Source organism: Cotesia typhae, unplaced genomic scaffold (assembly GCF_013202065.1).
Source record: "Cotesia typhae breed Kobodo isofemale line unplaced genomic scaffold, CoteBio_Ctyphae contig_59, whole genome shotgun sequence".
Classification (NCBI taxonomy): Eukaryota; Metazoa; Arthropoda; class Insecta; order Hymenoptera; family Braconidae; genus Cotesia; species Cotesia typhae.
The window spans coordinates 804564-815234 of record NW_027423761.1 but is presented as its reverse complement, the minus strand read 5'-3'; positions in this window follow the sequence as shown (position 1 = coordinate 815234).

Below are 10671 nucleotides of genomic sequence, written 5' to 3'. Positions count from 1 at the left end.
AGGAGAACATAAAAAACTAACGGTTTCTGGTTCTGCAGACGTTCGTGGTCGTCATCCACTCTCATTACTAACCCCCTCATCACCTACTGTTACTTTGCGACGCCGTCCCCGTTAACCCCTTCATCTTTCTAGCACGCTATTTTTATTTTATGTATTTATTTTTCATTACTTTAAAATATTTTAGAGAGGAGTTGATGATTTTATGATTAAACTCTGTCTCATTATCATCCGAGCAATTAAATTTTTTAGACTTATAAAACACAATGTTTCCTGAAGGAAATTTCCCGAGGAACAATTTAAAGTGGTCAGAATTGCATTTAGAGCAATTATTTTTGGAGTTATAGCTACTTTTATGGTCCAGAGTCAAAAATTTTAATTTTCGATTTTTCGAATTTTTTTCAAGTCTTGATATCTCCTGAAAAAAAATCATATGTACAATAATGTTAATGATGTAAATTAAAACCGTGTAAAAATTTGCACAGTCTAGACAAATATTCATGTCCTAATGATAAATAATATATAATAAGCAAAGAGAGCTTTGCTTTAATTCATAATTTGTTTGTTTTGGTAGTACGTCAGGTCTTATTTTTTCAATGATAGGATTGAGAGGCACTTAGAGCGTAAACTGGAAACAACTACGGAAACGGACTGACTCGTTACGCCTCGATTGAGATAAAGTCGTCTTCGTTTCTCCATTTACGTTTTCTCATCTTCACAAAACGTTTATATATATCTATACACACAACTTTACGATTTATATATTTTACTTTCTCTCTTTAAAACCTTCTACTCCCTTTTACCTCCACCCCCACCCGCCTAAGACCAAGAACCGCGACCGTAACCAAAGGGAAAATTCACTCTTTCAATCTCTTTGTTTTCCGTTTCTGTCATTTAATCCTTATCTGCCAATTCCAATTGGTATTAAAAGTGCTTCATCTTTAATACAAGTTATTATTATTTTTCCTTAAATTAGTGAGGAAGCATATGAAAAATAATCATAAGTTCTTAAAAGTTAGAAGTACGACTATTGAATAAAATTTTTAAAAATTACTCTAAATTACCTAAAGTTCTATTAAATTGAAATTAATAATAAAAAAATAAATAAAAAATAAAATAGAGAGCGTGTAAAAAATATTTATTTTACGAAAAGTATTTTCTTCAAAAATTTTTTCTTGTTTTGATTTATTTGATTTTAATTAATTTTGTAAATTGTCTTAAGTAAAAAAAAAAAAATACTGACAGACCTCTACTCCCCCCGATTACGAGAAAATAATTTTATATTCTGAGATTCAAGAAAATTACTTTAAAAGTAATTTCTATCCTGCTGCAAAACTTTTCAGAAAATATCTTTAAAATAATTAAAAAAAAAAAATCATTGCTGTCTCTGGAAAAGTGCAATACACTCCGTTGAAACAATAATTATTTCCGCAATATTTTCAATAGAACCATATGGACGTTTGCATTGTCATCTTTTATATCACGAAAGTACTCACCCTATCGAGCACTCATCCTCCCTCCGATTCCTCGCTGTCATCCGAGATTTCCGCAGCCTCTCTTCAGTTTTATCCTGATGTTGATCAGATACCGTCCCAAAGGTAACCTTCTCCTCGAGTGCTTTCAGCTGATCCGACGTCAGACTAGATCTGTAAAAATTTACCGTGAAAAAACAAACTTTTAATAATTTCCCACTAATTTCTCGTCTGCCCTGCCCCCTCTCCTGCCGAGCGAGGGTTGAAAAAATCAAGGGCAATGACAAATTCACGTCGTGCGGATAATTGGAATAAATAAAAGAATAATAGAGGGATGTCGAGAGCAAAGAATACGACATTTTAAAAAAAATATTAGCGTGGGAAGGGGAATAAAGAAGGTAAGATATACAACCCCTTGACATCTGTAATTAAATGAAAACAAAAAGAAAGTAATCGTACGCTCGACGGGTGTGCGGAGAATGAAATGTCACTGAGCGCTTGAATTGTCTAGATCTTTATTTTTTTTTTTTTTTTTTATTCATCATTCTCTTTTCTTTGCTCTTTTTTTTTTAAGGATCGCGATCCTGCTGAAGTTTTACAGACATTTTATCAAAGGTATAAATAATTAAGGAATAGGGGAATATTTTTGCGGTAATTCGATTAATGATTTCATTTGCTTTCGATAATTATTATTAGTTAAGTCAATATAATTTTGATGTAATTTTGAGCTCTTCTGTTTTTAAATGTACAAAATTAAAAATTTTCTTAAGAATTTTACAGATTTTTATTTTTCAGCGCAAAATTTTTGTGATTTTGTGCCACCTGTTGGAATTTTTTCTAACTATCTTACGTTCCAACCAACAAATTTGTTAAGTACATAAATTTATTTTCTCAAAATAAATTAATGTATAAATTTGAATTATTGAAAAAAAAAAAAAAAAAAAAAAATCTACCTAATTATAAAATCGTAATTTAAGTGCAATATTTAGATTCCTACAAACCCTAAAAAAATGAATTAATAATGTAACTTTCAATTACTTTTCACGCGTATAAAAATTCCTTTGACTCCATCACGGTTCATCTACGATTCGTTCATCTCTGAATATTTAATTCACCTTGAAAAAAAAAAAAAAAAAAAAAAAAAACCCAGTTTTTATTATGATCATTTTTTTTAATACGTAATTGTCATTCGAATTTTAAGGAGGAACTTAAAATACTTGAGTTTGCTCCACGGTAATAGTAACAGCAAATACGTGAAGGCAGAGGAAAAGAATGAGCGGAGGAGAGGGAAAGCGTTGACGGAAATGAAATCAATTATTCATCTAAATTGGTTGGGGCTAAAAAAGTCCTAATTATCTGGAGAAAATATAAGCTTAATACAGATACTTTTCTTTCCCAACGATTCGCTTTTTTACCTTTCAGTTTTCATACTTTTGTTTGCTTTCGTGAACCTGTTTTATTTTATTCTCGTTCTCATCATTCGGTTACGCTTTTCATATCCGTTCGCTTCTTTCATCTTTCAATGAAAAATTTTCTTAATATGTCTTTTTTTATCAATTAATTTTTTTTTTTTTTTTTTTAGTAAATATCGATTTAATTTAACGTTTTAATTATTTTTAATTCAAATGTGCTTCAAGCACTCATATGTTATCTAAATTAATATTAGTTGCAATTTTTCTAATTTTTACTAAAATTTTTATTAATTGATTTTTGTCTCTACTAAGCCCAAAAGCTTGAATCCAATCTGATCAAAGCATCGTCAGATGACGGAAATATCTTAAATATTGATGAAGAAATTCATAAAACGCAATAGCTTGTAACGTAGAGTAAAAGAGAACACAAAGTGCCAAGGGAAGTCGGTTGTCATGGAAACAGTGAATTAAGTAATCAATGAATTATTATTGACATTGATGTCTTGGTTCCTATGATGGTCGAACTACTCCGACTGGCTCTTTGGTGCTTATTTTATCTCTTATACCAATTTCTCATTTACTATTTCACTCATACTTGGAACCTGGCCCCAGTTAACATCGTCGATGTACCGGATCTGCTCTTATACTCTCACTCTCACTCAGCTCGGAGTCACTTTGCTCTTCGCTTTATCGTCACCCCTCGTTCGAGCTTTCTGTCCTCTATATATAATATACCGGTGTGTATCGCACGACATCCGAGCGCAATATTTCAGGACTCATAAAGCCCTGATTAATACCACGGTACTACGTTTCATCAGTTACCAAACGACGGGATGTGATTGCCTTCCTCTATATATAGCCGCCTACATTCATAATAACTAAGTTATTTAAATATTTATCCTCATCTACATATTTCACTTTTTTCCCTTTTTTATTTAGACTTACTAATAATTTAGTTCGGAATAAAGTTCTCTGATGCAAATCAACTACCTGGAACCTCCGGTTTTACTAGTGCTTAATAAGATTCTAGTTAATTATTTCTTACGTTCCATCTACTTCTCGGGAGAATTTATATTGAATACGTCAATAGATGGACTCTTGTAAATAGAATTACTTAAATAAAGATAAAGTTTGGTACACAGAAATGTGCATGTTGATCAATATGGAGATATTTTCAGTTTTTAATTTTTTAAATTATCCACGGAAAGAAAATTGAAGGAATTTTTACTATTTTACTATCGTAATTTTTATTTTATAAAATAGTAATGGACTATACTTCTCATTTAGTAATTTTTACGATCTACTATTGGAAATTTTATCCAACAAACAAGACCAACGAGAGACTCAAAAAGTCCAATACTATACAGCTAATTATACAATATGTGTTTGTGAACTTTACAATTCAACTATTGTAAAAATTGTTAGTCGGTTTTTTTAAAAGAAGTTTTAGGGAGAAAAAGAGATAGGAGGTTGGGCTAATTGCTACTTTTACAGTAACCGAAAAAAGAAATCGAAATTTTTCGTCCTATCCGGGAATCGAACCCAGAACTCTTTGGTTGGCAGCCCGGGGACTCTCCCTCTACGCTATCCGAAGTAAACTACTACCAAAGTCCTCCCCTTTCCCCTTATCCTTTATTTCCCTAATTCCCAAATTTGTCTTTAATGACAAATTTAGCTATTATATATGGCTAATATATAATAATATATATATATATATATATATATATATATATATATATATATATATATATATATATATATATTTTAGATAAATTCGGAGTCTAGCGCTGTGCACGGCCATCACTCACACTAATTGAATAACATTCCAATGCGACTATTGTAAAATTTGTTATACTTCTATTGGAAAGATACAGAGGCAGCATTAGAAATTTTAATCTCTTACTTTCTACAATAGCATTCTAATTTATTTAAACTAAGGCACCATAGACCGACAGCTTTGCAATATTCTTTTATTTTAATGTCAAGTGCATCAAAACTGTCGCTATATCGATGTGAAAATAGTCTGCCAGGTCAAAATAATAATCATAGCTTTTTGAATACACTGAGTACATCAGTCGATGGTTACCTGCAACGTTGCTAATTGCTAGTGGCTAACGAGCAATAAAAAGCATGCAGGCTTCGAGTTAGATGGAAAAATTTTACCTACATTTTGTTCGCATCAAAAATTCACTTTTACGATCGAGTTTGTTGCGGCAATAAAGCCTCGTTGCTTAGGACGTGGCTAACCCAGTTGCGCTTTTTATTCCTAAGCAAGAAGATGTGCTTCAATGTTCGACGCACTGCAAAATTTAGTGTAACAATCAGTCATCTAGATTTAAATAGTTTTATTATGTGGGTAATGAAAGCTACTTTGTGTTGTTGTCTCTTGTTTATCTGTAATGTGTCGTATGATGGAATAAAAATTATACAACAGACCGGAATTTCTCCGCAGCTCCATCGCGACGCGGTAAATTATTCAATACTTTTAATAATTAACATTGATTGACGAATTTGTTTTCAACTTCAGAAAGAGTTGGCTGAAATGTGTTTTAAGAGTAATTGGAATCCAGTTTTTATCTCCGCGGATCTACTAGGCAATGATTGGGATCCAGGTGGTAATTCGTGGGTTGTGATTGACCATGAGAGACCATCAAGTCTCCATTTTTCATCGTTGAAAGGAAATTATTGTGTTTCAATGCTAAGAAAGTATTGCAATTTATGTGGAAGCAGGATCTATTGGCCGTATATTATCTGTGTAGTGATCAAGATACGACGAGTGTTTTCACGTTAAATCCATTTGCAACCCAGGCTCCAGCACCATGGTTTTTTGTCCATGAATTCAGCAATAATGGAAAGAAATCGACACTTTTTGCTATGAAATATACAAAAGGTAAACCAATTGTTTCGAATACTTTATTTGCTGTTACTCGAAAAGATTGAAACTTGACTTCCTACGCCTCTGATTATGTATTAGCTTAATTATTATTTTTTTTTAATAACCAAGTCAGATACCAAACCGCGATCAGTCGTTTTAATCTTACTAAGTAGGTATAGCTTTCATCATTTTTGACTAAGATTTGATTAAATTTTTTTCAGACCGCAATATTTGCAGACAGTTAACTTTTGATAAGACTACAAAATTGAATGGCCATGAGGTGAAGTTAGCAGGTTTTATTAATGTCAAAAAATTCACTCAGGATGAATTGTCCCATGAGATAAATAATTATTTTAAGATGAAAAAACCAAAATACACCATTACAATCTACACCATGTTATCGCTGATCGAAGCCGAAGCAAAAACATTGTTCTTTTCTTCTTCAATTAAAGATAAATCCCTTTCAAAGGGATATCTCGAACAATTAGCTGATAAGTCAATTGATCTCGGAGGCAAAAGGTGCCAGTTTGCTGACACTAACTACAAACTCATAGATACTTCAGCACTGTATATTGTAGGTGGTTTCACTATTCTTACGAAAAATTCGAACTATTTGACGGCGATTAATCAAATTGCTTGCAATTATCAGTTTTTGTTTTTGACGATCATCATGTTAATGTTGATTGGATTGATAATCGTAATTAACAACAAGTTTGACATCAGTCGGGGTATCCTAGATGTTATGAATCTGACAGCAGGCATGGGACTGATCACGCCTCTGGACCGTTTATCGATGCGGATCATTTACATCTCCGGATTTATTTTTGTCTTTACCGTAATGCCTGAATTCCAAGGTCAAGTGTCTGCTATCCTGGCGGAATCGTTGAGGCGCAACGTCGAGTCATTAAAAGATCTTTATGAGAACAAGTATCATGTTTACTTCGATGGATTATTAGCGAGAGATATAATGAATAAAAACTTATGGGTTACTGATGAGGACAAGCAGTACTTGCACCAATCTAATCATTCTGAGCTAAAGGAATGCGCCATCGAGGCGTTATCTAACTCTAAGGTTGCTTGTATTTCTCACAGGTATTTACAACTATGGTATGCATCGCGAACAACGAAGTTGCATGTATCAAAAGACGTTATTTTTGAAAAGTATTTCGTTTATTGGGTTAGGAAAGATTGGAATCTCAAAGACAAACTTGATAGAGCCAGTTCTTGGATCACTGAAGCAGGGTACACTGATGGTACTATACATCAAGATATCAAGTATTTTTCAAAAAGACTCAGAGAAAAGAAACGGATTGAAGAGCGTGCTAGTTTTGAGTTTATTGATTTCGATACCTTAATATTGAGCTACATGATCATTTTTGGACTGTCAATATGGGGACTGGTTGCTTTTGGGCTGGAGCTGCTTTTTCACAAGTACAAGAAACGTTGCCGGAAAACTCTGATCAAAAGACGGATCCGTATAGAACTTAGATCACACCTAAGGAATATTTCTTCTATCGAGGAAATTATTCCTTCCAATCCTGAAACCTCTTTTGGAGTTTAAAAATATTAAATGAGCATATTTATACTGTAGTAATCCTTAAATATCAGTAGTCGTTGCTTAGTTGTGTGTTTGCTACAGTCACTTTACTTCTTGATATCTTGAAGTGTGTAATTACAAGAAAATAAAGTTCGATTGTAGCCAAAATTGAAATTTATTCCCATGACATTCGAGTAAAAGTAAGTAAAAGATTTAATTATAACAGACATTACCAATTCTATGATATTCAATTTAAATATTTGGTATAGAATACATTTCCTCCTGGTAATGGGTGTACCCAAACCTGGAAAATTCTACACGCATTCGGTAACTACTGTTAATGCTTAAACTCTATTTTCATTCATTTTCCGCAATGAATCCCAAAATTTATGCACAATAATGAATATCAAAACAATAATACTCCCCTATTCTATTAATACTAAATGCACGGGTCAGAAAAAAAAAAATAGTAAGCACAAATGAACTTTTATTATTCTTTTTGTTCGGTCGATGTATTATTATTTTTTATTTTTAATTGCCATGGTATCATATAAAATCATAGCTATGATTGTCATACTTGAACGGTGCTTTTCTTTATTTCCCTCGTGGGCGGTACGGATGAGGTTTGTACTGTCCTCGTCGTCATTATTGTGTTGTTTATTATTCTATTTCATTTTATTCCGGTGGATTTTTATTTCAGTTTGTTGATTTTCATTTTATTCTGGTTTACGGACAGAAAGGACAGCGCATTGGGGGCGTCTTATTAGCAAAAGTTAATTGGAAATACCAAATGGTTATTCATGGATACTTATATATATTGTGGGAATGGAAGATGAATTGAAAGAAAAATAAATAAAAAAGTATCTTTATTTTCTGGGTCGTTGGTTATAATTTAATTAACTTGACAATACTATTGAAAGTATTTTATTCTTCGGATCATTTTTTTTGTTCAATTCTGTAAATTTATTTTAATTAGTTAAGTATTTAAATTTTTTACAATTCGTATAAAAATAATAACAAAAACTTCGAAAAAAAATTCTGCAAGCGAGAAGAAAAAGCACCACGGCGCCACATAGCGGTGACTTTAAAAACTAATTCCAAAAAAATTTCTACAGCTTTGTAATTAAGTATGGAGTGAATTTTAAGCAATGTTAATGGATTTTTAAAAAATTTTGATAGAAATAAAGATAATAATAATAAATATTCCTTTTAAAATCTTAGCAATATGTGAACTAGAGAGCAAAAGAGAAGGAAATAAAAAGAGACAGATATACAGAAGGACACTTGTTTCTCGGGCAGCACGTCGCTGAGAATAAAGCTATGCAGAATAACGTATATAATGTATATGCATATACTCCTCCATCGCCAGAAATTCAGAATTGCAAATTCTTTAATTCTCCGGACGTGTCGTACAGCAGAGCATATACTTATATAAAGATGCATGTTAGATGTATATAGATTCAAACATATACAGCCCGTGGTTACTCTATACTCACCTTCATTCATCCCGTTATACGAAGCCCGCATATCATCAGCGCAAGGAAAGGGTGAGGGATCCACATCCCCCTTAACGTCTCTTTGGTCCAGCACAGGAAAATACCTTTGGCTGACCTATACAAATATCGCCCGAGCTGGAGACGAGGATATGTATTCAAAAATTTACATAGGTACATTCTGATTAAAGTGTCCTAGGAAGCAAATCTAATATACCAGTACCAGTAGGAGCTGCTTCCAATCCTCACCCTTTAGTTACTTTTTACCATTCTGAGTCCTCGAGTCCTAGATTCCAATGGATTATATTTTCTCTTTTGCTGAGGATTAATATAAATAAAATATATAAAATTTTTTTAACAATTATCTTTACTTTCCAAGTCCGTCAATGATCGAAAGATTTTCCTAAAGCCATCGTGGCTTCCATCAGAATCCTTTTCCATCTACGGAAAATTACCTCTAGCCATAATTCATCCCCTTTAACAAGAGCCGGCGGCGTAGGTGCCTTTGTACGTGAATCGGAAGAGGGTCCGGCATTTATTTTTATATGTTTTTATTTTATTTCATTTAAATTCCCACTTGATTTTCTTTTTTGGCTCTCCGTCCAACGAGAAAGAGTAAGAGCTTGAGCCAGATAAAGGAAGAGGAAAAAATATACATAAAGAAAGACACAAGATATGAGAATGAATTAAAATTTAACAACGACAACTGACAATCGCGCATTTATCCACCGAGTTCTCTCAGTAGTCTGGGCAACCCCGCGGGTGATCCTCCATTGTCTCTCCGTCCTTTTTGCCCCTTCATGCCTTATCCCCTATTCCTCGTATAGCCACCCGCAGTACAGTAGTTCCAGGGCCTACAACGTGATTCTCTTCCTTTTAACACTCCTTCCCATCACCCCAGTTCTCATTCGTGGCGCCTGGCCCTTCACCGCCCCGGCACTACCACCAGGACCCTGGTTAGGAAGCGTGCGATAATAAATATAGAGAAAATGAAAAATTATTAAAAACTTCCTTTTTAGCCTCGGTAATCCTCGTCGCCCCCAGAGACGCCGCATTAAAAATCCTACCTTCCCTCCACCCCCCGCTTAGTTCGCGTTTTCTTCATCCTTTCCCTCATCCTCATCCGCGACCCTCCCCAGCCTCCTACGGCTCTGTTCATCCTCTTGCTCTATACGAGCAAAACCCTCCCCCTCCTCCCAGTTTCCAACTCTTATTCTGCTACCCATGGTTCCACGGTTCTCGCGGGGGTACGCGTCCGGCCACGCGAATTATTTATACGCGAGAGTCTCTCTAACGACATTACCACTGTGTTTGTAGTAAATCATAATGAACGACCCGTTACGAGTTTTAGCTGAGACGAACTCAGGTGGATGTATATTTTTGTACTGTCGACGGCTTCCTTTCTTTTTGTTCGAGAGCTTTCGTTTTTGTTGCGAATTCTGGGATACCATCAAATATTAAGTTGTTATTTATTATTTCGCTGAGGTACAGGATATGTTTTACCCGAGCTTAGCTTAGAATTCGGATAGGTTAGATAGCTACTCAGGGGATTAGTCCGAGATTTATTGAAGGATATTCGATTTTGACCTTCTTTTTTGAATTTGGTCAATCAATAATTCTATAAAGTGAACTAAATTTTAAATCTATGCTAACAATCTGCTGAGATTCACGGTTAAATTAAAAAAATAAAATTATAGCTTACTCATATCTGTTAATAAAATATTTATAACTATTGACACCATGCCCCCCACGCTTTTTTTAAAATAAAATATATTTTATTCTTATTTCCACTATAATTAATTTATATTTATCAAAATTTTTAACACTTTCATTTTTGCAAAATGAAAAATGGAATAATTTTGTCAAAATAGTGTATTGTCATCGG